This window comes from Tubulanus polymorphus, chromosome 2 (genome assembly GCF_964204645.1).
Source record: "Tubulanus polymorphus chromosome 2, tnTubPoly1.2, whole genome shotgun sequence".
Taxonomy (NCBI): domain Eukaryota; kingdom Metazoa; phylum Nemertea; class Palaeonemertea; order Tubulaniformes; family Tubulanidae; genus Tubulanus; species Tubulanus polymorphus.
Window position 1 is genome coordinate 10,147,400 of NC_134026.1, and position 26,810 is coordinate 10,174,209.

Consider the following 26,810-nt stretch of genomic DNA (forward strand, 5'->3'; position numbering starts at 1 on the left):
AACTTCCAAACAACTGGACACAACATTGACCAATGCAGTTTGTTTGTATTGGAACAGTAAGTGATGCTTGTAGGAAATCCGGATGTCGTTATTGATAGGGACACTTTAATCAAGGTGAAATGTCTATATTTAGCTACAACCTTCACTTCAATGAAACAACGGTGCTATATTTCACAAATCAAGAATTGTTTTTAACCTGAGGAAAACCCATCCGTATCAATATCCCGTACAAGAACAAATGTATTGCGCCCACAAAATACTGACGAAATTCGTTGTATATTCATTCCAAGACATGCAGTTCATAGATATCCCTTATGATGAGAATTTCACTTTTTCCATGTTATCATTGCTGGATTGATATACCTCAAATATTTCCGAAATTAAAAACATTTCTACAAGAACACATGATCGAACAATTTTTCTATAAACTTGAATTAACAGAGGATCCTGTAAGAAAGAGTGGATAGAGATGACACTACGAGGTCAACATTGTTGATGAACCAAACGAAGTTCAATGACACTCCAAATGGTGAGTCATAGAAGACAAGAGCAAACTGCTATTTTTGGCCATACATGCAATGAATGAAATGGCCTACTTTGGTTCATAGATAACTGCAAGATGTAGAGAAGAAACTGAGTAAAAAAGACCGTGAATGGTAGAAACAAGAATTGGCTTGAGCTGAGATCTTAATAATAAAACAAATTCAGCATTATACATTCGCTGAAGAACTTATGCTTTGTAGTTCATCAGCAAGTACACAAAAGTCTTGTTAAATGTAATAGCAGACTAACTTATGATGAAAAGGATAGTATGAAGAAAATGAGGTCAAGGAAAAACAAGAAACAAAAGATATCCGTGTCTTTCACGTGCCTGCAAACAAGAGGTGTCCATTGAGATGACATCTGATCTGAGCAGTAAAAATAAAGTAGGATTTTTATTTTCTACTTTGTGCTTTTAATATACTTATATCATAATTATGAATTATATAATTTTTCTTCTAAGATAAAGCAGGCTTTACACTACACAAGAGGTCTAAATATTTAGTTAACCAATCTGCATTGCTGAAACTGTCTGCATTTTGTATTTTGTGTTATGGGAAAAACGCTGTCCTTCATGGAGTTATTTAAAAGGTTTGCTTTATAATATGGACAATTATCATGACGGATTATCTGCCCATTGGCAGATATCCAGTGCATGAGTACAAGAATTGCTTTTCGACACCAAGCACATTTTGTACATAACGCAGTGTACTCTGTTTGAAGATCTAGTCATCAGTCTGTACTTGGCAGCCTCAAAGGATCAACGCTTCTCATTGGAGGGGATGCTACATAGGTGTGACAGCCCAGGACACAATGTAAAATATTGTACATATCAGAATTTGGACCAGAAAAGTGTTAAGATAATTTTGTCACAACTAATACAGGTGTGGTTTATCATTAAAATTTTTGTCTTTTATTTACAATATTACTTCTTACTAATAAGAACATAATCGTATTATTCATCTAGTCAAAGTAGGTAACCTAGTCCTAGTGAGGAAACATCATCAAACGCAATGGAAATTCAAGGTCTAAAATGAGCTGCAGAACGATTTATGACGTAAAATGATGGAAAATATATAAATAAATAAATAAATCCTTTACATAGAACTGTGAATATGTAGATAATTAAAAATGGAATACTAATGCAATATGTTTGAGGATCAATACAACCCTTTAAATCCCTATAACATACTTAATATACCCTATAACAAAGTCTTTAATATACCCTATAATGAAATTATGGGGTAAGGCTTATAACAATATAGAGCCGTTTTTTGGATTTGAACCTCAGGGGGTGCCCTAGGGCCTGCGGCCCATATTTCTATGAATCGCTACTAGTCCTACAGTTTTGATCAGATCTATATAAAACTTTGTACCAATGATCTATTGGCCAAGGCCTAAAACAATATATAGCCATTTTTCGGATTCGACCCATACGGGTGCCTTAGGGCCTGGGACCCATATTTCTATGAATTGCTACTAGTCCTACAGTTTTAGTGGGATCGAGATAAAACTTGGTACCCATGATCTTTTGGTTCAAGCCAACTTGGAGGAAACAGCCACCATAATTGTAAATGGTGATTTCAAGATCCAATGGAACAAAGAGAATATTGCAAGAACATACTCCGATATGTTTCTTCATAGCAACTTGCATCAAGTTCAAAATAACACAACAATTGACTTTAGTACAAATTTAGATCTAGTCTTGACAAATGATGTGTTAGGAACAAGCTGCAGTACATTGGAAGCTTATTATTCAGACCATAAGCCTATTTGTATTTCTGTGAAGACACACCATGATTAGTTTATACATTACTCTCATTTCAGATGTTGAATATCAAACAGATCATTGATTAGAATCGACCAGGACCGCAATCAAAGATGTTGAAAGCTCAGATTGTAGATTTATCTCCTACTAAAAACAAGATGGTTCTGGCTGACACTACAGCACGTATCAAATGTTTTGTTTACACAACAAAACACAACCAGAAACTACTTATCAACAATGGTCTACTTTTATCAAACTACAGATTTCGAAATGGCACCATTTCGATTAACCATGCCACTACTGTTGGTCTATCTATTAGCCCTACAATACCTGCAAATATACTTGCCGAAGCACAAAACATCCTAAATCCAGCACCAGAGCCTGTCTCTCCCATTAAAGACGCTAAAGAGAGCCCAATGAAAACGAAGGTTTCAATTACAGGCACAGTTGTTTAAGTAAATATTGATATATCAAATACCACGATACACAACCTTTACTGCACCTTGAAATTAGCTAAATGTTTCTGGATTTTATACTTTCTTTTTGATCTGATGACAATGAGTCTCAATCAATACAGTGGATCCTCGATCTAACAATCCCTGCGGGACTGATTAGTAATATCTGCAAGTTCTTTGAAAGCTATATAAGTACTTGTAATTACTTAGTTTTATTTCATCGTTCTCGCAATGTGTAACCCTCATCTAAAATGCCAAATCATCATCACAAGCAACCTTAAGAATTGATTAAGTTCCTCAATGTGACTAAAAAATCAGGTCATCGCATCCAATTGTTCATTTTAAAATGGGATAGTTCTCATGAAATTTACTTCAAGAAAAAGTTCCCTGAACTTTATTTAGGTCATTACAAACAATAGTTAATTAGTTCTGAGAGCTTTTGTTTGAGAAACTACTATATATATTTTATTTTTTTAACATGACTTACTTGTCTGATTTGTTGTTACAGGATGAAGTAGCCAGTGCAGTTACAGTAGGTGATACAACAGTGCAGTTAAAGAATATTGTGGTACAGGACAGCACTGCACGAGTGAAAGTGGCCTTGTGGAGGAACTTTTCCAAACAACAAATCAAAACTGGGCAACATGTTACTGCTATGAATTTGTCAGTCGGCTCCTTCAATAATGAACCTCCGTTGGCTACAACAGCTCTAACTACAATTCAGGTAGCATTTTTTCTGTAAAGTTTGCATCTTTTGTCAACCAGAAACAGCGCATGAAACTTCACACAATTTGATTGTAATGATAGTCTCCTTTTCAAAACTGACTAAGGCCAAAAAAGTTACATTGTTTCTCTACAGTGGCCAGGTCTATAAAATGTGAGCTCGAATAAAATTTGTAATCAGTTCATTTCCAGAAGAAAGTCTCACCTCTTCACATTTAATCATTTCTTTTATGTCTTACTAAACATGTTTTTAATGCAGATTGTTTTTATAATTGCAGACTACAGAAGCGCCAACGGTTAGTGCTACTCTTAACCTGGAAGGAATTGAAAGCTGCAATGACAGCGATATAAATTTCATTGCAATGACTGACCAACAAGATTGCATAATCGTTCATTGTGCAAAGGAACTTTGTGAGGAATATTTTCAACTGAAACTCAGTGATGATAACACGAATAATGACTTCATGGCCCTACTTCCTGCTAATGTCAACAAGATGCATGGAAAAAGAATTTTGCACATAACGTCTGATGAAAACTAAGTCCTTAGTGGATTCTACAGTTTTTAGTGTTTACTATGTACCTGTACAACTGCATTCAAATTAAGATCGTTTAAACTAAACTGTATTTTTGATTATTTTGTTGTACATGTATCTTAACTTATTTTTTGAAATTTGTAATTAAAACCTTTCAACTTCATTTAATTGCCATGATAGTGCCATTCACAATCTTCTAACCCATTTGCATTGCGTCGCATCTAAAATCTACTCATGTTTTGCAGTGATACAGAATATAGAGAATGTATGTATTCTTATTTTTAGAAGTAGCAGTCTCTTCAAACAGTATTATATAGCATATGTTAGAGTAGACATAGCAGATAGCTATTTTTTTTACATATTTTTATATATTATATATTGTTTTTATATTCCGTACTTCAAAACATTGAAACACAATAGGTCTACATGTTTTCAAAGGTGGTTTTGCACCAATTAAATAAGTGACACTATGATTATATATTCTTATACTAAAAAGTAGCAATTCCTTGATAAATGTTTGAAAAAATCAAATCATAATGTTTTGCTTACTTGAACTGTCTTTCTAGGTGTTAATAATAACACTTCAAATGCATTTTACAAACCTGTTGTGAACATCTGTCTGACCTGTGCATTTAATTCATCAAATTAACGATTTATGTTAATAGACAGATTTTTAACTGAATAATCAATAGTTTGTTTATCACTTTGATACTAAAGCTTTATACAATAAAAATTTTACTAACACTTATATAGATTGCATTTTCTTCTCTCTTTGTCTCCAAAGCTACAAAATCAACTTTTTGTACTCTGCCTAACTCTCCCCCAGAAGATACAATATCTAGTGGACTGTATTTCTACAATGGGTTTAGTAAGTTTCCATCTTTCCACTAGCTGTTACAAAGCAGCATTTTTTCAGTATGTTTCACGCTTAAGTGCCTTGAACCTCTCTTAGTTTATAGTTCTATACTTTTGTACACAGATGGCAGCTCTTCCTCGTGTGTATGACGCAATCAAATTTTAAAGCATCTTGAATTTTAACATTGTATTTTCTGGTCAAACATATTTTACGTTTTCAACGATGATCTGTGGGCTAGATCTCTTTTCATTTTTCTCTGGATGATCTGGGTGAAAGACTACAATGATATAGACCCCTTGTTTTGGGATTTCGATGGCTTGGGTTGTTCTTCTGGGAAAACCATATTTCTATGATTTGTTGGGGTACCTTTAGCAATGGGGCAATTAGATAATGAAGAATGATGAAGTAATGATGGTGTCCTTGTATAGCTGCTTATCTAGACTTTTAACCTTTATTGTGATATTATTTACCTCGTTGGTATCAACTATATAAGATTTGTACCTTGGATTAACTTTTAATGTTTTACAGAAAGGGGTTAAGAAGTTTGGCGAAAGCATAGAACTTGTTAACAGTTCAAGGCCATCTGTCTCACATTGGAACAAACTAATTACCCGGAAGAAGAAGCAGAAGGCTAAGGACTATCACGACAAGCAGTTACAAGATAGTGGTAAGTTATTGTGCCACTCACAGTAAGAAACAAACATTTTTCAACAAATAATCAATTGGCAAGTTATAGGTGAGAAACTAAATCGCAGAGCTCTTGAAAAGTTTGCTTCATTGTTCTCAACTCGTAAGAAATTCAGAACATTAAAAACATTTTTTTTTTGGAAGAAAGAATTAATCTGTGATTACATTGTCAAATTATGTTTTAAACCCTTTCTTGCAGAGATTATCAGATTGTCAAGCATTTCACCAAGTAGGCATTGTGTCCCGGGATCTCTTTCCCCATAAGGTATCATTAGTCCAGTATAAGGATAGCACTAATGACAGATTATTTCATTCACCATGTTGTACATGAATGACTCTGATAGATACAGATTATTTCATTCACCATGTTGTACATGAATGACTCTGATAGATATGACTGTTATGTTTCTCATTCCAGTCTGAGAAGAAAACCTGCCGGTTGATGAAAATGAAAACATGCCAGTTGACAAAGATGAAAGCACGCCAGTCAATGAAGATGAAAACTTACCAGTTAATAAAAGAGCCAAATCACAGGTATTTACAGCAGCTAACCTAATCTTTTTAGGGACCTTAAGCTTGTGACATGTTCTATGATTGTGTTGAGTTTTAAGGTCATTGCTTTCTTAAAATGTTCACAAGGTGGCGTTGAATATTGATATTTTCTGAGCATTTCAAACCACTTCTCAAGTGGGCATGGTGTCCCTGTCCCCTAGCTGAAGTTTGAAGACGCATTGATATCTGTATGTATATGTATCCCCTAAGGTCCCGTCCACCAGTAGAAAATTTTGATTGACCAAAGTAAGATGGCCATCTTGTTACCTTTTTGTGGCAAGTTTCAAAGTCCTTTTTAATACAAGTAGCTTGGTTAATGGGATTAACTATCTAAACATCACTTGGGAAGAGGGAATAAAGAATGAAAAAGGAACTGTCAATAGCGCAATATGTATAAGTTGAGACCTGAAAAACTACCCCTTCTAACATCCAGCACGACCTTAATAGTGGCCCTAGGGCTCTGAAACTACTTAGGGTCCTAGGGGAGGGTCTAATCCAAGTGTGGATACCTTAAAAAAGGGCCCTAGGCTCTTGGTTGCGGAGCTAGAAACTTTGTTGCACAGCCATAGCAGGGGTCTCAGACGGCCGCGCCACCACTTTCTGGGGACCCACTCGACCCCTTATAGTGTCCCTAGGCCTCTGAAACTTGTCGGATATTTAGAAGGACATAGGGCCCCATAAAAGGTGGCAACCTCTACAGAATTGTGGTTACACGGCGGATTTCTTTCCTTTGATGCTACATATTTGGATATGGCGATATCTTCGAACTCTAAGCGTGTCTACGTACCCAAGTATACCTCTACGGGACTAAGTCTCGCAATTACCACATAGTCCTGCAATGACGTTTGAGGTCCCGTAATATCCCATGTCCTAGAATAACCATTTAGGTCCCTTGGTGTCCACAGAGGTCCTGCAATGACCATGTGGTCAATGTAGGATGCACACATGGGACATCCCAATGACCCAACAGTTTGGTCATTGGGAGACCTAAAAATGGTCATTGGAAGACTTTGGTTATTCTTATTATAAGAATCCCTCAGAACCAACAGCGTGTATAAAATAGAAAATAAAAAAAGAAATCGTATTGATTATCATTTATGTTGTATGTACGGTATACGAAAAATAAATATCTATCTATCTATCTACCTATCTATCTATCTATCTATCTATCTAACCAACACTCATTAGTAAATATTAGTGCTGAAGGTCAATGATGACATAGGCCCTACACAGTACCTAAGATGACTTTGTACCACAAACTGGCTACACACGATGTCGTCAATGAGTTTGAGGTGACTGACCTAATCATAACTCTTGGTGAACAAAATATCAGTTTTGAAGGTTAATTTCATCACTTGCACTTTGCTTTATCGCTGAAATGTTCATATTTCTTTTAGCTTAACTGGTCCTATCTTCAAATGATACTTAAGTATATAAATGATGACCTGGGATCAGCCTTATAGAAAAATGTGTCTTAAATCAGTAAAATTAAATAACTGGATCATTGACCTATATAGCGTATGCACATCGGCCGCAGCTGCGTGTCAGCGCCACATTCATGCGTCATCTTTGCCAAACAAACTTACACGTGTGTGAACTCAGTACACATAGCCTATATATAAAATCTATAAAACAACATCATTCCTTCGCTTTATTCACAGCTCTACTGCTGGCTATCCATTGTATGTTTGTTGAGTTATGTATAACAGTATCAACAGTATCATCAGAAAGAATTTAGGAATCTTAAACAACTTCTATTTTCTAAGAATTGAATACGCTACGAATGGTGATTATGCGGTGCAGGATTAGAGACTGGAAACTAGTGGATTATTTCAGAAGTACACTACTTATTTCATCACAGATTGTTTTAAAATCTATCTAATAAAGCTAAGTTCATTGTTTTAAATCAAATCTAATAGTTTGCCATAGCTTTGGTATTCATAAAGCGCATCGAAAGTTTGTTATTGTTCAGTGTTACAACGTGCATGGAAACGTGTGTTTGACTACAATGACGTCTGCAATCGTGGGTTTTTCACATCAAACGGGCACCTGCTGTGTACGGCAAACTGGTGAAAATAGCCGACTTTAAGTCTTATTTCTCAGTAATGGCTTTACTCAAATAAAAATTAGTAACACACTTATCATTTATACACATATCACACTTAGAAAAAGAGGTTTTACACAATATTCTATTTAGAGGGCACTTGACCTTTAACCTCTATTTATTTAACTTAACAAGACAAAACTTTGTAGGTCTATCAACCCAACCAAAACAACAGCATGTAAAACCTTGCCCACCTTAACCACAGTTTCTATCAACTTCTGGTATGAAAGCATTTGTACATATACACTTATCAACCCTGTTAATATCTCAAGCCAGCAAAGCTTGGTTTAAATCAACAGCCTATTATTGCATAGTGCACATTTCAGGATAGAATCACAGCTTTTGCCAACTAAAATCATTGCTGTGTTTATACCAAGAGCTTCAAAATGCTGTTGATTATATCTATTTTAAGCCAATGGCATTGTCAAGCACTGACAGCAGATTTTCGTATCAACATTCTACATAAATATCTGTAAGTTGGCCAGGAAACCAAATGTTCCACTGGCTAAACTTATAATGTTCCATACTGTGCAGCAACCATACAAAATTTATTTATTTCTTCATTATTCTCTTTCTTTCCAGGTTCTCCCACCATTGATACCATCGATGATGACAGTGAGCTAGACATGGACGTAGTCACTTCTTTGTTAAGCTTAGTTAGTAGGAGCCCTGCAACATTGGACTGAGTCTATTGAAACGACAACAGTAGACGTATATGCTTTGTTAGATTAGTAGAAGTCCTAAAGCATTAGTAAGAGCCTACGCTTGACTTGCCACGTATTTCAATCGAGTTGCGTTCGACGTGCACATATATAAATATGCTGCTACTGCACTCCGGGTTTTGAAAGGTTAATGGGAATTAGCTATGTATATATGATTACGATTTAGATTTATTGTATTCTCTTTTAGTTCGATGAAGGCGACGTCCTCCTTGTCGACTGGACAAGATATGGAATGTATTTGGCAGCAGTTGATTCCGCAAAAAATCTGATTTCCTGCCAAAAGCATCTAGGCAAAAGACCGTCGTATAACTTCAGTGAGGCCCTAGAAACAAGGGTCCTCAACAAAGAGGACGTGCAAAGCATGAAGTCGGTCGACCTGAAGATGGTCATTTGCAAGGTGCCGAATGCCAGGCAAGAGGACGACGCAATAGTTGGTGTAGATTATATTTGGCTACATGCCATGGTTAAGAAATACACCTCCCAACATGCTTAAAGATTATTTTTCTCACTTGAGGCTATAAGTGTCGTATGTTTAGTGTAAACCAAAGCACACAGTTTTTACAGTCATTGATTTACAGAAAGATCCGATTAGATACGCTGAAATAAATAGTTCTGGTGACTTGGTGACTCATATCTGGTTCATCGGTGATAAAACACCCTTAGTGTAGCTCAATTGTATGTCATACCCTATACACTCAAATGGTTAAACCCATAGTATACCTCTGGGTATGGCATACTCTATAAACTGCCAAAAGCAACTATACAAAAGACCGTTGCATAACTTCAGTGAGGCCCTAGAAACAAGGGTCCTCAACAAAGAGGACGTGCAAAGCATGAAGTCGGTCGACCTGAAGATGGTCATTTGCAAGGTGCCGAATGCCAGGCAAGAGGACGACACAATAGTTTGTGTAGATTATATTTGGCTACATGCCATGGTTAAGAAATACACCTCCCAACATGCTTAAAGATTATTTTTCTCACTTGAGGCTATAAGTGTCGTATGTTTAGTGTAAACCAAAGCACACATTTTTTACAGTCATTGATTTACAGAAAGATCCGATTAGATACGCTGAAATAAATAGTTCTGGTGACTTGGTGACTCATATCTGGTTGAACGGTGATAAAACACCCTTAGTGTAGCTCAATTGTATGTCATACCCTATACACTCAAATGGTTAAACCCATAGTATACCTCTGGGTATGGCAAACTCTATAAAGTGACTGCCCAGTATCCACAGTTTTCAATATTCGAGTTTAGTTATGTTATAGTTCATTTCAACAAAAAAGATTTCCCAAGCATAATGATATCAATACAAATTTCAAAGCTGGCAAATTTGTACATAATAATAGCTATATAGCTATAACAGTTGTGTAGCAGTCGTAATGTATTTAGATATGCTGTAATACAAGTTTTCATCATCGAGCAATTGATGGAATTTAGAATGATTTGCACCATATCTCTATCTGTTAAGTGTATACAAAATTTTAATATCGTTGAAAAATTCACACCCCAGTATAAAATGGTATTTGTCCCCACCAATATTATTTTGGTTGCATGTATTACAAACTCGAAGTAACGCGTTCTTAGTTGGTACAGCTTTGAGTTTCAGAAACCTTTATGAAGTTTTAATAGCCATATAGATTAAATTAAATCATTAAGTGGCAGATCAACATTTGATATCAAGTTAATTATATTCGAGAAACAGCAATTCAGTTCTAATCAATTTCATTCAGTTTCAAATTCGTATAGGAAAACAAACCGATCCGAAGTATTTGTTCCTGCCAACCACTGTAGGTGGTAGCAGATTGAGATATTGTATCTTCGTAATTGGTATAAATGTTTTGAAGACGATAGCTAGACTGGTCGTAGTGCGCAGGGGGGGGGGGGGCTATGTAAGAAGGACCTCGAGAGCACAGGACCTGAGCGATACGATATTTTGATACAGGTTCCGTGATTGCCAGGAAAATGGGTTTAGATTACTTAGTGCTTAATGATAATCATTTATTCGTTCTATTAAGCGCTATACGACATTTTGAAATGATTAGAATGATATAAAGTCTACATATATTTATAGGGAAAATTACAATTTTTGGAACTAAAATTTGTATTTCCGAGTAGTACTTACCCTTTCCTATGGTTTTTGCCAATATTTTCTAAATTTGGATTGATCGCCAATGGTTTTTCTACACGACCCGGCCCTGCGGTATTGCATTTAGCCACCGGCGAAATCTGCCATCTTTTTTCTTGGCGTTCTAGCATTCAGAACGTGTTGGATTTTTACGCCATAAAAATCTAGGAATTAGGAATATAAGGGAGTTATCACTCTCGTTATGGTGAGTCCGTTCGGTTTGGGGGCTATCCCTTGTTTCTATTTACCGTTATAATTTTACAAATATAATTTAATTGAATTGAATTTATTATTGTGACAGAAATAATTATGCCGCCCCCTCCTAAGGGTCAACATCATGGCGGGGAGGGATGCGGGCATTTTTTCGGCGCCCGGGACAATCACGTTTCGTGTGCGTCGTGCAGGCGTAAATCTGGACGAATCTGTGCAAGGAATAATCCTTGCAAGATTTGCGAGGTGTGATCGGAGGACCTTTGGCTTCGGGCCGATAAGGCTCTGAAGCTAAGACATCGTCGTCGAGTTAATAGTAGGGATTCGACGTGCCAACCGACGTCTCTCTGACGTGGTTCTGGTACGATCGGCTTCCCAACTCCGTTCACCGGGGAGGAACGCTGGTTCACCGGCACCGGTCTCCGGTCAATCACCGGTCGTTGGTCGTTCACCGGTTCAGCCGGTTCGGACTATATGTTCTGAACCGAGCGCACGCTGCGGTAGTCGGGATCGACCGGCACCGGTTCGGTCGGTACCGGTCCGGTCCAGTTCGGGCACCGGTCCGGTCCAGACGTCATCCGGTTAAAACTTCCGGTTCGTACATCGTCTGATTCTGATTGTCGCTCCAGGGATAGAGCTCGCTCTCCCACTAGATCCAGACGTTGTGAGCGTAATTAACGCGCAAGGTCTCCTTCTCGCAGATCAAGGTTTGATCGCGAGAGGGATTACGATCGTTATTGCAGGAAGCAAGCTATTTTAACCAGCATAAATTGACTGAAATTCATTAACCAAAAGAATTGACGTTAAACAGGTAGTACTCTGTAGGTAGTCTACATTTATTTGATATATACGATCTATCACTACTAGTTTATAGAAGCTTCATCGGGTCGCTTCTTTAGACTAGCAGAAAAAACTCGTACTTGCCAAATAGATAAAGAAAACCCTCAAAGTGCTGCCTGTTTCATGTCAATTCAATAGATATTGAGTTAAGACTTAATTTTGAAATATGTTTAAGCGATTTCTATAGAAAAACAAATCCATTTGCTTGTCTCGAATTTGACAGATAAATTTGAGTGAAAAAATGTTTTCAACTTTGTACTAAGTTCGATTTGCAGATTATCAAATTTCGACATTAACCATTGCGTCTTAATATCCGACTTTAAGAGGACTTATCTCGCGATATTGTCCAAAGATTTGACGTCTCCGGGGTCCTGGGATTAAATCCTTGCCTCAGCCGGAGTAAGTTTCATAGTCTATTATTCTAACTGGTGAGATAAGAAATTCTGATCCACAGTGACATTCAGGTTTCTGTTTCGCTGATAGGAAGTTTATTGGGCGCCAGAGCCTTACATTAGGTGTACTGATAATCTTGTCTCTGATTTTTTCAGATGAACAGTTATTTGTGTATTTAATTCGTAATCTGAATATTTCGTACTAGTACATTGTAACTCAGTCATTCGTTATCATATTCCGACAATGGGGCTGATTTGACATTTCATAGAATCACTGAAAATTTACTATAAATAGAATTGTCTGCGCGGAAATCTCAACAAATTTATACCGTGGTTGTCAGGAAAAATGATCTTGGTGGAAGCTTCATCTAAAAGTAAATCTTCAGAGAACTACCAGTTTTACCTCGATTCAAGTAAAATAAGTAGAAACTAACTCGATTTTTTACTTAATAAGCTGCCTTCGAGTTTGATGGATACATGGTGAATCCGCTATTTTCAGTCTCCTAGCAAACAATGCGCTTCATCAATATAAAAGCAAACTACTTAAACGTGCTAACTTCTTAAGCCATCGAACCATAATCATCCGCAATAAAATCATCATGTTTAACCGGTGTCATGTTTTATAACATTTCTCTCATTCCGCCGTCATTAGTAGAGGTTTACTTTGTTTAATTAGAAGAATTGCCACATATTTCATTTTTAGCCAACTTGGGTCCCAATAGGTCTTTGCACTAACTTTTCGGCTGTCGGACCCCTAGTTTATGGCATAGATGTTCTGTCAAAATGAAACATCAAATTTACTAATAAAACTTTCATATTTTACTCATCAAACTTTCATTTTTTACCCGACAAACTTTCATCTTTTACCCGTCAAAATTAAACATCAAATTTGCTCGTCAACTCAACATAAAATGCTCATCAAAATATGGTATTTGATGTATCAAATATGATCTCACATATTCTGACAAAACCAAATCGCTATCTTACATACACTGACAAAACTCATTATCATTTGACACGTCAAAATTGCTACGTAGATATTCTGTCAAAACGAATTGTTCATTTGACGCATCAAAATCGCTATCATAGATATACTGTCGAAATTCAAACTTCATATTTGTCAATGGTCCGTCAAACACAGTGTATTTATCCGTCAAAAACAACGTATTTACCCGTAAAAATATTGATTTTACCCGTCAAACACATCAACGCTATGTAACATCGTGTTACACGAGTGTAACTGGTTGTAACGCCCTGTAACACTATGTGAAGCCCCTGTAGGTCAAAGTGAAATATCAGTAACGCTATGTAACACGAGTGTAACTGGCTGCAACGCCCTGTAACACTATGTGAAACCCATGTAAGTCAAAGTGAAATATCTGTAACGCTATGTTACACCCCGTAACACGGGTGTAACTGGCAGTTACGCCCTGTTACGCTATTTGAAATCCCTGTAAGTCAAAGTGAAATATCTGAAACGCTATGTAACACCCTGTAACAGGGGTTTAACTGGCTGTAACACCCTGCAACACTATATGAAACCCCTATAAGTCAAAGTGAAATGTCTGTAACGCTATGTTACACCCTGTAACAAGGGTGTAACACACTAATATTATCGGGTGCAGCCTTCACTCACCGTGTATTCCGAAAAAAACTTGAACAGGTATGGAAAGTCAGATTTTATGCACTGGTTGTACAGACTACCTCATTTCATATCATGTTAGATTTATATGAACTTCTTTCTTAGAGGAAAAACAGTTGCATTGACAGCCGGCCTATCGATGTGTGACATTTGCCATAATATTAACCATACATCAAGTCAGGCATTTGTCGTCCAACAGGTTAGGCAAACCACTCTACCTGTATGAGGACTTGTCGTCTGTGAAGAGACAAGAGTCTATGAATGTTCAAGTGTTCAAAAGCAGGACAAAAGCCGACAGACGGACTGACGAAAATGCTGGCTTAATGTTTACAACAAACATTGAAATTGCTCAAACGCGCAGGTAGCCTATTTACTATATCAACCATTTGAAATAAAAATATAAATAAAATAGTACAAATTCATTCCTTTTTATAGGAAATCGGATAGAACTGTGGTCATTCCATTTTTGGATTTGGCAGACACAGATCGAATAACAACTACCAAACTGAACCGTATGATATACAACAGTGTGCAACCAATTGATATGATGGTATCACTGCATGATAAGATAAGGGTGGCATTGAACGGATAGAGGAACTGGAAAAAAATTGTCTTAGCATCCCTAAAACTTAGATCAAGAATGTGTTTAGACTACACGCTCTTGCTTATTGTAGCAGAAATTGTGATTTTCTATTGTATTTTCTATATTATTGAATGACTTGAGTGCGGTTGAGATGAGTCAAGTAGACATTTACAATTTTTCTTATAGTTCAGTAGCAAACTGAAGAACATTCAGTTTGATGAGGTTCTGAAATTCATGACATCAACCTGGATCGATAAATTATCCACCATCTATACGAGTGAATCAAATATTGATCACATTATTTTGAGAATAATAGATGACAACGAAGCTCAGGTGAGAATATGATCAGTTAGATTGTATAAAACTAAATTAATAAGTGCTAGAATTACATCTAAGGCAATAGTTTCTCTTACAATGTTCACTATATTTTGCTTTCAGTTGGAGAAGACTGTTAAAACAATAAATATTGGAGGTGTGCCTTCAGTGGCTATAAACTCGAATGATTGTGATCTGTGTGATGAATCAACATCATTAGAGAAGTTGGCAGAAAGTTTGGTGGTTTTCGCAACAGCATTGTGCAAATGGCAGGTACGCACATGTATTAATTGTGGAATGCAAAAATAGTTTAAACAGTTGTCATAATAAAATGATATCAAGCCATGTATTTTACCAATCAATTATTATAATTATAGGAACAAATGGAAAGAGAGTAGCGAAAAGGTGCCTAACGGTGCCACTAAATTCTCTAGCACCAGCTACGTTGCATAGAATAAAATTGAAAATTGGCAGTAATGGCAGGTATATTATCATTACATCATTTGCATCATTCAATTTAATGACTTGATTCGGACTCAGCATTTCCATTCCAGATATAAACTTTAATTCAGACCCTGACTATCTTCACATGAAAGTGGAACCGAAATGGAATCAGAATCTTCACACGAGAATGAAACTGTTCCCGCACCCGAACTGCAATCGGGATCTTCCAACGAAAGTGGATAAAAAAACTGATCCCGCTCAAAAAGCAATCAGAATCTTCACACGATACTGAATCGGATTCTGAGTCGGAACCTGAACTGGAATCTGAAACTAAGGAATCAGAAGCTGAATCTGGTTCCACAATTAGTGAAAATGGTAATAATCATATGTTTACTATTCTGCCCTAGCATGATAAAAGGCAGTAACTCAATTTTTGGGGAAATTTATTTTTTCAACTTTTCTGAAGTAAAAGAATGTGCGCAATCACCTGGTCAAGTCCGTTTTTTTATATATAGTTCGGTTTGTGAGATATAGAGGGCGCTATTTGAAAAAAAACCCTGTTAAGCGAGATAAAAAGCAGCATCTCTGGACAAGTATACATCAATCTCGGAACAAACAACAGTAACTCAAAGATACTGCGTTTCAACATAGTGTAGTTACGAGTTGCTGCTGTTCATAATAATCAATAACAGAGATACTGTTATTTAAGTCACCAGCCTATAAAGTTACTGCTTTTTAAAATATCGCGCCGCGAAGTTACTTTCTTTTAAAATACCTGCAATCAAAGTTACTGCTTTTCTACATACCAGGAACCTCGAGTCACTTCTTTTTCTACTACTCTAATTTTCTGCATGTGCTGCCATCTATTGAGTGATAGTAATACCACGCTTGACACTTTTCTTAAATGATCTTAAAATCAAACTTGTTCGCTACTGAGTTAGGAATATATTCAATGAAAATCAAGTTGCACAATTCAAATGATTAGTTAATGTCAATTTATGAGATAACTTTCAGTCATGTTGGACGTTGAAGCTGGTATAGATATTCACCAAATATATAGGTTTCAGTAAGTCATATATTTAACTTTTTTAATGATGAAGATTATAATTGGTAATTACCATTTTTTGACGATCACTGTGACGTACTGCAATATGTCGTCCCGTGGAATGAAAATGCTACAATTGGCGCTAGGGAAAAGGTCTCCTGGTAAGTGTCATTTATTGTTTTGTAATCTGAAGTTGAGGGGTGTATATATTCATAGATACTGTCTAAATGTCGATTAGGTTTCATTTATGGATCGATGAGCTTTAAAAAGATAAAGTTGGTTATTCTTTTATTGAAAAAAAAACGAATGTCCAAAGTGAAGAAAGTACCTCCTTAGTAATAATTTCTGTACACTCATTATTCTCGGCGGTGTAAATTAAAACGATTACTCGCGAATAGATAAGATTGCTTAAAAAAGCCACCTTCGTTGAAACATCTGATATTTTAAATATTTTCGATTTCTTTTTGCCACTACTAAAACACGATGGGTTCTGAGAAAATAACTGCTGATGTTTAAAATATATTAACATTTTGTTTTTAGAGCGAAAACGGAGACGCTTAACGCCGACAATTCTAACGCTGCCGCCCATACCTGGACCTGTAGTCACCCACGTTGATTTTGATGGAGATGTTCCTGTGGGTGAAGGGCTATTAGAATTAAGCACATTAAACACAACGATAGACATGAATTTTGTCAATCAGCTAAACGACGATGACGTCAGTGATCCAAATATTGATTCAGAATTAGGTGACATAGCCCCCAATAGTTTTGAGAACCATATAGATGAAAATGTCACTGCTGATGGATATCAAATTGTGATGCGTGAACCAGCCGAAAATCATGCAGCTGATGAAATCATCACTGCTAGCGGACAGCATACTAAGATGGTTAATCTAACCGCTGAAAACAACGTCGAACATCAAGATGAAGATAAAGAAAATCAACCAGAAAAATCGAAAAAAAAGTATAAGTACAAAAAAGAAATGCGGACCCATGAAGGCAGAAGAAAGCGAGATTCTGCGAAGCATATATTAAAAGCTGGTTGCAACGTACAATGTAGAAGGATGTGCTGTGAAGTCATATCGGAGCAAAGACGTGAGGCAATCTGGGAGGAATATTGGTCTTTGGATAGTTATAATGACCGAAGGAAATTTATTTACAATTACGTTGGTCGCACAACAGTAGTTCGGAAAACAAACGGTGGTGATTCTAGGCGGAATTTCAGTTTCAGATATTCATTTCTCGCACAAGATGGGAATGAAGTCCCCGTTTGTAAAACATTTTTTCTGACAACGTTAGGCTATCACCCAAAAAATGATTCGATTGTTTTCAACATTATGAAGAATACACCTGTCACAAATATGTCACCTGCAAATGATAGACGTGGAACAACTCATAACATGAAAACTATCGACAAGAATATTATTAAAGACCATATTGAGGCATTCAATCCGTGTGTAAGCCACTATCGGCGGGAGCATGCGCCCAATCGGCGGTATCTACCGTCAGACATTACAATAAAAACAATGCACCACGATTTCCTAGAAAAGCATCCTAATGGTTGTAGCTATACCACGTACCGACACCAAGTTTCAGAGATGGGTATTAGTTTTGCTAAGCTAGGAGAAGAGCAGTGCGAGCAGTGCCTCAAGCATGAAATCCACACTAAAGAGGACCACAACCTAGCAGAATGTTCAATTTGCAAAAATCAGGAAGCCCATGCAACCAGAGCAGAAACAGGAAGACGGCATTACAAACAAGACGCTGAATCTGGCCAGTTAAACGACACTATTATCCGTGCAGCAGATCTGCAAAAGGTGATCATGTTGCCCCGGATGCCAGGAATAAAGAGCGTACTCTTCACTAAACGATTGGTATGTTATCATGAAACGTTTGCGACAGTTGGCAAAAAGAGTAACACATGTAACAAACGGCCCAATATTTCCATCATCTGGCATGAAGGAGTTGCTGGACGTGCAGCAGAAGAGGTTTCCTCTGCATTTTACAATGCCATTTTGCAGGACAGCACGTACGAACACATCGTATTCTGGCTTGATAATTGTTCAAGCCAGAATAAGTGCTATTGCCTGTTTACAACAATGATAACATTAGTGAACTCAGAGCTCATCAAAGCAAAAGACATCACATTCAAATATTTCGAACCAGGCCACACTTTCATGGCTGCTGATAGTATACACGCTGGAGTAGAAGCCCAATATAAGAAGGTTCCAGGTGGAAACGTATTTAATTTTGATGATTTCCGTCATGTAATTTCTGATTCAAATGGTAGAACAATTGATGTGATTGAAATAACAAATGACGACTTTCATGCCTGGACTGGGAACCAGTCGCTGGCAAAACTGGGTAAAGCTGGCCGCCCACTTCTTAAGGAAATAGTATCGTTGAAATTTTGCAGAGGTTCAGTCGAAATCCTCTTCAAAAGTAGCCATGATGAAAAAAGTTGGAAAACGTTTTCCTATCTGAAAAAGAATGTGTCCTTGGCAAATCTGCGAGTTCCAAATTTGATACGCGAACAACAACGTGGCTTGTTGACAGAGAAAAAGGCTGACATTGTGCGAAAATTGTGCCCCCTGATGCCAGAATCGAAACGTGCATTCTGGGAGAATATGCCTAACAGTGACAATGTTATCGATCTTATTAATGCTGAATAGATGGAGCTGAAAGAGCTTGATTAACTGTGGCTGAATATTTTCTTTAAATATACGGACAGTTGATTAATGAATTCGTTTATTCCTTTTCACTATATTGAAGATTGAGATTTTTGTTATTTGTTATAGTTCGAGTTCGGTTAAATTTTTCTGAATAAAAAGTTATCTTTTAAGTTTCAAGTAAAATTGTGAAACTTCTGTTTTCTGTAGTATTGAATGTTTATCATCAGTTTGTCCGCTATGCAAGCCTATTTTAAGATACGAGCCCACAGTGTTCTCGGTCCCGTTTGAATATCGGGATCCAAACACCACCTGTGTGGACTGAGGTTACTTCTCTTTAACTGAACACAAAGATGTTACTGCTTTTTATTATATTTCTCTTGAAGTTACTGGCATTTAACATTTTACAAATTGGAGTTGCTGCTTTTTATGCGGACACGTTTTTGGAATACTTCTTTTCTTATTATCAGGGACACGTAAAATATGACTCAATTTTCTGTCAAAAAGCAGTAACTGACAAAATATCAAATAATTCTGAAAAAAATGAATTTTTTGCCATGAAAATATGCGTAACCGTGTTTTGGAATGAATTGATTGTAATGGTATGAGATTTGAAGAATTTATACTAACTGGATCGATGGGGGAATGCCGTGAATCTTAAATCGCGTTTTTCTCAAAACTTTAAAAATTAAGTTACTGCCTTTTATCATGCTAGGGCAGTATTAATATTGAATACAAAATGATGAATAATGATTAAATTGATAATTACAGTGAACCTCAGTTAATTTGTATTGCTTTGGAGTGTCTTAATTGTTGATTTTAGGTAGACAACTTATTAGGGTCAATGACTTTAATAACGGTTAGGCCAATAATTCTTTATCTTTTCTAGCTCATTTGGTCAAAGGAATCGAAGATCTGCAAATCCAGAAAAAAAGCGACGGATACTTGTCCTCCAGAAGTATGCACTAGTTCAACAGGGAAGGGACAGTGGATTGCATTAGATTTCGGTGGTCACTGGTATCACAAAAAAAATTTGTGTGGTTATCAGTTACTCTATACAAACAATTGATCAGAATCAATGAGAAATGGAATTGATTGATTGATTGATTGATATTTTATTTACATAGAACATATACAATAATACAGTATTACATATACTGTACATATAATATTGTCCAACATAATGAATCAGTGTAATGAAGATATTGTCAAAATGAATTCTACGTACTATTATTATTCAATTATTTGCTATTTGCTTTTGAGAATTATTCCATGGATGTACATGATGTCCATAAGTTATGCAGCAGACTCACGGACAGAATAGAATTACAGCTAACGTTTCTGTCATCCTACATACTGTATTCTCCCGGGCAAGCGCCCCCTCTACTGTAAACGCCCCCACCTGTTCTTTGGAGATGAAGGAAACTCCATGGTAAATGCCCCCCACCAAACCGCCCGTGTGTAAAATGCATTATTGACTTCGTTGACTAAAGTCGACGAAGTCTTTATAATGGTCTGGAGACCTTTTCGGAAGTAACTCGCTCACAAAATGCAATGCACGTAAACTTGTCTTATGTACCGAACACTTTCGTTATGCGATTAGTGCCATTTAAAACTTTACCGAAAAATGATAAAACGGTGAAAAGATGAAACTGTGTAACGTTCCAGTTATGCAGTAATTAGCAGTCAAAGTTCGGTATTTTTACGCGAATATATGTTCCATCCGGAAAATGAATACCTCATTCTGCGGAGATCACTTGGGCTCTTTCAGCTAGTCACTGCTCTTCAAGGGGGAGGCCGTGGCCTGCGTGATCATGCTTGCGACGTCATTGTGAGAAAGCTGCGCTCTGATTGGTTGTTGACGGAATACCAGGGAATACCCTCAGCAGCTGGGGTATTCCCCAAACAACCAGTTTAGCTGAACAAGAAATTGCACAAAGGATACACGCCATTTTGACGTCTTGGGTAAGATTTTGCTGAATATGGTAGAACTATCTAATGTAGTGTAAGAATCCAGTTAAGTATGGCAATGTTGGGTCCAATGTTCATGGAATTCTGACTTTGATTTATTCTGTCAATATATTAAGCACGAAAATTCTTACGACGAAAAGTAAATTAAACAGCCTGACAACTGTGGTGTTAGCTGGTGTTTTCTGTCGATTTCTAGCAAAAAACCGCCATTTACCTAGGCTAATGATCAACGGAGCTACATCGATATCAAAGTATGCAGCGTAATTTTTAATTGCATGTGATTTATGTTAAACCGCATTTGTGTGCCCTTTTAATAATCGTTATGTAGCCACTACTATAGGGGGTCCCATTATTTTAGTTGGAACAGCCTGTAGTCGGTTTTTTAATATATTTCCTTAAAGTCATTATGTTATATCTAATTTTTCTATCATTAAATGTTTGATCTTAAAGTAAAATGTAAAATCTGTTGGTTCGTGTTGTCTAGTTTTCATAACAGGCAGTTGCTGGATTTAGTTCACTAGTTTAAACATATTCAAGTTTTATGAGGTCGCTGGCTCATGTAGCCTTGGTGGTAATTATTATGAGATGTGAATTTTGACACGTATTTGCTGATGCAATTTTTACCAGAAGCTATGGGGTTCACAAGAATTTCAATTATCTTAATCTCATAAAGAATTCATTTTTCTAAAATAAAGAGGAATATTAGGATTTCACATTTATGTGGCGGGAGTTTAATACATTAGTTTTATTTTTGGTAAGTTCTTTTTCATCATTTTAGGGGATAAACTATCTAATTTTTGACTAGAATGGATTTTTGAGAGATTATTTTTAAGGGAGCCCATGCAGGAAGTTGGGCGTGGATAGTTTAGAGAGATGGAGACGTTTTTGGGATTTCGAGAAAGGAGGAAGCTCAACTCGAGCTCTCCTGCAATTTTGAGTTTTTACAATAAGTAAAACTTGATACATAATTAATATAAGAAATCTATTGTGGCAGTTGTCATAATCGCCACAAACTTTTTTACTGATTTTTTACTGATTTTTTAGAACTTCTAACGGGATTGAATTTTAATCATTACGGAGTGGTGTTCGTGATTCGAAAATGATTCGGTAGGACACTTGTTATTAGTGGATATTAAAGTTTTACAGCCACTGAAGCTTAACCAGCTTGGCGACAAAAAAAGCATTGTAAAACTGTGTTTTTCTGCGTACCAAACTCTGCGTACCACCCGTGGACTTTCATCATCAGAGTGGTATTTGCGTGTTGTGCAAATTATAAATTCGACAGTTAAAATTTATGAACCTTAGAAAAAAGAACTTTAATTGATCATTGACTTACATTTAAGCTAATTTGATTTGATTTTTATTTTTCTCATCTAATTTTCGTAAAAAGGGCCCCGTTTATTTTCATTTTTTCTTCTAAGTACTTAAGTTAATTTGTCTTTATTTTGTCTTTGAATTATTAATAAATTACTTATCTTGCATTTATATATCTAATCTACGAATTACTGCTTTTTTATTGTTGTTCAGGACTCATGCCCGCATGGTGGCATAGTTTTTATTTAAGGCAAGTGCGGTTACAATTAATTATCAAATTCAAATTTCAACTTAATCTATTTCGCCTGGGAGACGATCTGCTCTCAGCCCTATATGGGCCTATGTAACCATAAAATGAGTAAAATATTTCCATTTTTTTCAGATTCATTGTTCTCAATCTCTGCTTCAGGATTCCTGCTTAGGTGAGTTTTTTTTCAGTATTTCTCTCATTTCAATATGGGACGGGGGCAAGTTATTGTGACAGTTGTCGTAGACTTGCATGGGGTTGGGGGATGAATGAAAATGGCTTGGCCGGGTGGGAGCGTCTGCCCAAATTTTTCTAAGGTCTTAAGATTTTTTTTGTAACCAACGCCAACGGTAACTAGATCATGGGGTTTTCCATGGACGGCCTAATAGATATCCTAACTTGACAAGCCCTGACAGTGTATTGAAACTTTGGTACATTTCTATTGTTTCAGATTTGTCAAATGGATGTTGAATGATACGTACAATCCCTATCTACACGAGACAGTGCTTTCTATTCATCTATACTACAGCAAACACCACTTTCCTCGGAATAGCTTCAAAATCGATACTCCACTGGAGTAAAGGCATTTCCTATCTAAACAACCTAGTGGTACCAGCACGTGCAGTAGTGATAGATCGGACATTGAATTTCCCTCAGATTGCACATTTTACTCTCAATGGACTCACTGTTTGTCAACAACTAGTTGGCAATCAAACTGTTGTGCATTTTGAAAAATATAGAGCAGCAGGACAATTTTGATCTAATCAAACATGTTTCATTCAGCTACCTATCTTCAATAAAAATAAAGAGCATTATTCAATGTTTATTTTGGTGTGACCATAGAATTTGTTGTACAAGTTAGTTAAAATGTCCAAGCTTATTCATAGGAATTACCAGTGAAAAGTTTCAGCTCAAGTGGATCTTTGAGCAAATAAGCCCAGAAAACAAGCATATTTTAAGACAGTATTGAATTCTCCGATTTGACATACCACAAAGTACAAACAATGTCCAAGGAGAGAACTGTAATGACCATCCGTATAGCATCCACCGGAAACGAGAAACGTGGTTTCACAATATCCTAATGCACATGAGCTAGCCGTCACAAGGAGCCAGCTTACATCGTTTTTAAAGAGACTGGAGGCGAACTGGGATCGCGTGTGCGAGGTGGATTGCGTATTCCAGACAACGTTAAAGTCACTGCTACGCGAAACGCCAAACGGCTGGATGACGAACGACTGCATGATTTCGTGGTATTGCCATGTCTGGGGTTGTAATGTCGATGTTGTCCGCCGCCCGCTAATTTTGGATCGTGTGACAATCCATACCTCTCCTGTCACACTAAAGTGCGCCGAACATGTCGACACTGACGTAGTTTTGATCCCGGGCGGCTGTACATCGTTCGTCCAGCCAGCCGTCAGGTCATGTGTAAAACCGTTCAAAGACCGGTTACGCGAGCAGTGCATTAGCTGGATGCAGCAGCGTCTGGAAAACGTGAAGTCGACAAGGCAACATGTGATCGATTGGGTCTCAGCAGCATGAGATGGCGTCACTTGCACTGTTGTCCGACACTCATTCAAGATCACCGGTATATCCAATTCGCTGGATGGATAATCTCATTGATGAGCGGATTCTGTACGACGATCGCGATGAAGTGGGTGAGGAAGAAGTCGGCATCCTGTTTGATAATGACGGTGATCACTCAGACGTCGAGTTTATGGGATTTGGTGACAGTGGCGAGCCTGCAATAGATTCTGTTCAACAAGACCATAGTACCTCCCCGAAGTGAGTGAAACTCCTTCTGCATAACGTGTAATCGGAATTTCAAATATGGATCGACAAAATTAGCAATACCGAAGATATCAGCGAAAGCAGGATGACATTGATACCTACCGTAACTTTTGTTGCCATAGATGGAACTACGGACAAAAATTTGAACTGGTGAACGATAATTGGAGAAGGACTGATAAAATGGACAAAAGCGACCAAATGTGCACAAGATGTGGTAAGTGGGAATTAGCCTTACGACATAAGTGCCCCGCCAAAACTGCTCAGTGTAAAGCTGGCCACTTTTCGCGCTGTTGCTTAATTAGAATGAAGAAGGAACAATTAAAGATTCAAAAACAACTAGGACCAATTAAATTGCAAAAATCTGATAAACAAGAGACTAGGGATACAAATAGAGCAGTTGAGCATTTCAATCAAACCGTGCAGGCAGTGACCATCTTTCAAAATCGGCGAAAATGAGCTGTTAGCTTTAAAAAGTGTTGATGAACTGAAATCCAAAATCAAAGTACTCAATATCAAAATTGATGAATTAAAAATCATATGAAGCCAATAGGTTGAACTCCAATGCTAAAACAAGAGATCTATGCGCAATATTACAAACAAATTTAGAAACTTCAGAGCAGATCCAAACAGATTTGAACTGTAAATTAGCCCTACTAGAAAATGAATAAACAGTCAAAAACCAACAGGCATTCGGCCAAAGCAGCCTTACTCAAAACCTGCAACAAATGCTTAGAATAACAGAATCCTCAGTTTCAGATCTAAAGGCTACAACATCAAAACTTCAATCTCAGTTAACTGAAAAGAAGAACCTTCTCACACATATTCCATATAGATTCCTAAAAACATTTACATGAAGTTGTTTTAACGAAAAAAAAAAAAACTTTTGTAAGATCTCCACTGTTTTGTTTACTCTGACCACGTGTAATGAGCAGGTCACGTGAGTAAACGTCAGCGCGAGAAGTTACTTTGTAAACAAACATGGCGGATACAATTAACAACGTTAGCAACAGCGATGAAAGTTCAGAAAGTTCAGAAGATTCTTTGTCAGGTAATAATTATATTGAAAGGGAAGACAGTGAGTCGGGCAGTGAATTATCTGTGGAGACTGTAAACGTGGCAGAACCAATTCTAGATCCATATTTATATGAGCCAGATGCATCCGACTCGGAAGAGGGCGACCGACCTGATGACAGGCCGGATAGACTATATAGATTAGACGCGTATCGCCACGATGAATGGCAATGAATAACTATTGTTTAAAAAAACTATTCATAATAAGGCCAAATATTTCATTCATGGCACTCCTAAGAAAAAGTATTGTCTAACTAACAGTACACTATTATTACAACGTGGTGGGCCTATTACTCACTGCTCACAATATGTTATTGTCATCGAACTCAACAATAGTTGTTGTAGTATGTTACTCCAGCGAGGCGTAGCATACATCTTTGTGTTAGCTAGTTTCTAGGGATGTTTAACTTTCAATTTGCAGACTGAACATGGTAATTCAAAATCATTTTCTCTTTCCTAGGTGTCATTGCTCTCATTGCCAGATATTGGACACTGAGCCCAAATGTATCAGCTGCCATGAGGGTTACCGAGGTCAAAAATGAATTAGACCAGCTTAATGCAAGACCAGGAGACGAGTGATATTGCCTGCATGTATCGTGTCATGTATCAGGGCACATTTCCCAAAAGAAGATGTTCTCGTAGTATTTCATGTACTTTGAGGCTCTGGTTCAGCTACACTTGGCTGAGTCGCATCATAGACCATCACTAGCCTCTTTCTTTTTTCAAAAGCTGAACGTCCTTTCTGCATTTTCGGACTCAAAAATTCTGCTTTCTGAGGCGATTCAACAGACTTCGACACAACGGAATCATTGAGATGCAAAGTTGGTACAGAATCTTTCTTTAATCGAAGACTGAAGTAAAAAATGCATCATAATAGTCAGTTGTTTCCAAACTAATTAAAAGTCGCCTGATTATACATGACACACTTAGGCCCAGGTCACTCGAAAGTGAATTGAATATGATTTGTTTCAAAAGCTGTAGAATCAAGGCATTCAGTTTATTTTATGGGATTGATGCTTTTAATATACAAACCTTTTAGCAAAACCAGCATTGTACTCAATGTTATTGTCGAAGGCCTCTGTTGTGAAATATTTTCTACAGAGCACACTTGATGACGAAGGCTTCCATTGTGCTTGCTTTGTACTCACAAAAGCAGTCCATACTCTAGCAATATGGAACACGGGGCCATTTGAATAACAAGGAATCTTGT

At 37.1% G+C, this 26,810-nt stretch overlaps 2 protein-coding genes across 2 annotated transcripts in view; both read right to left on the reverse strand.

Moving 5' to 3' along the window:
* The window catches only part of LOC141900631 (uncharacterized), a 55,214-nt gene extending 40,969 nt beyond the window's left edge, over positions 1–14,245 (reverse strand). The window contains exon 1 of the mRNA XM_074787613.1: positions 14,148–14,245. The gene's annotated coding sequence lies outside the window, so the exon portion shown is untranslated. The remainder of the gene's footprint in view (positions 1–14,147) is intronic.
* The window catches only part of LOC141898895 (uncharacterized), a 116,856-nt gene that overhangs the window by 66,446 nt on the left and 23,600 nt on the right, over positions 1–26,810 (reverse strand). The window lies entirely within an intron of this gene.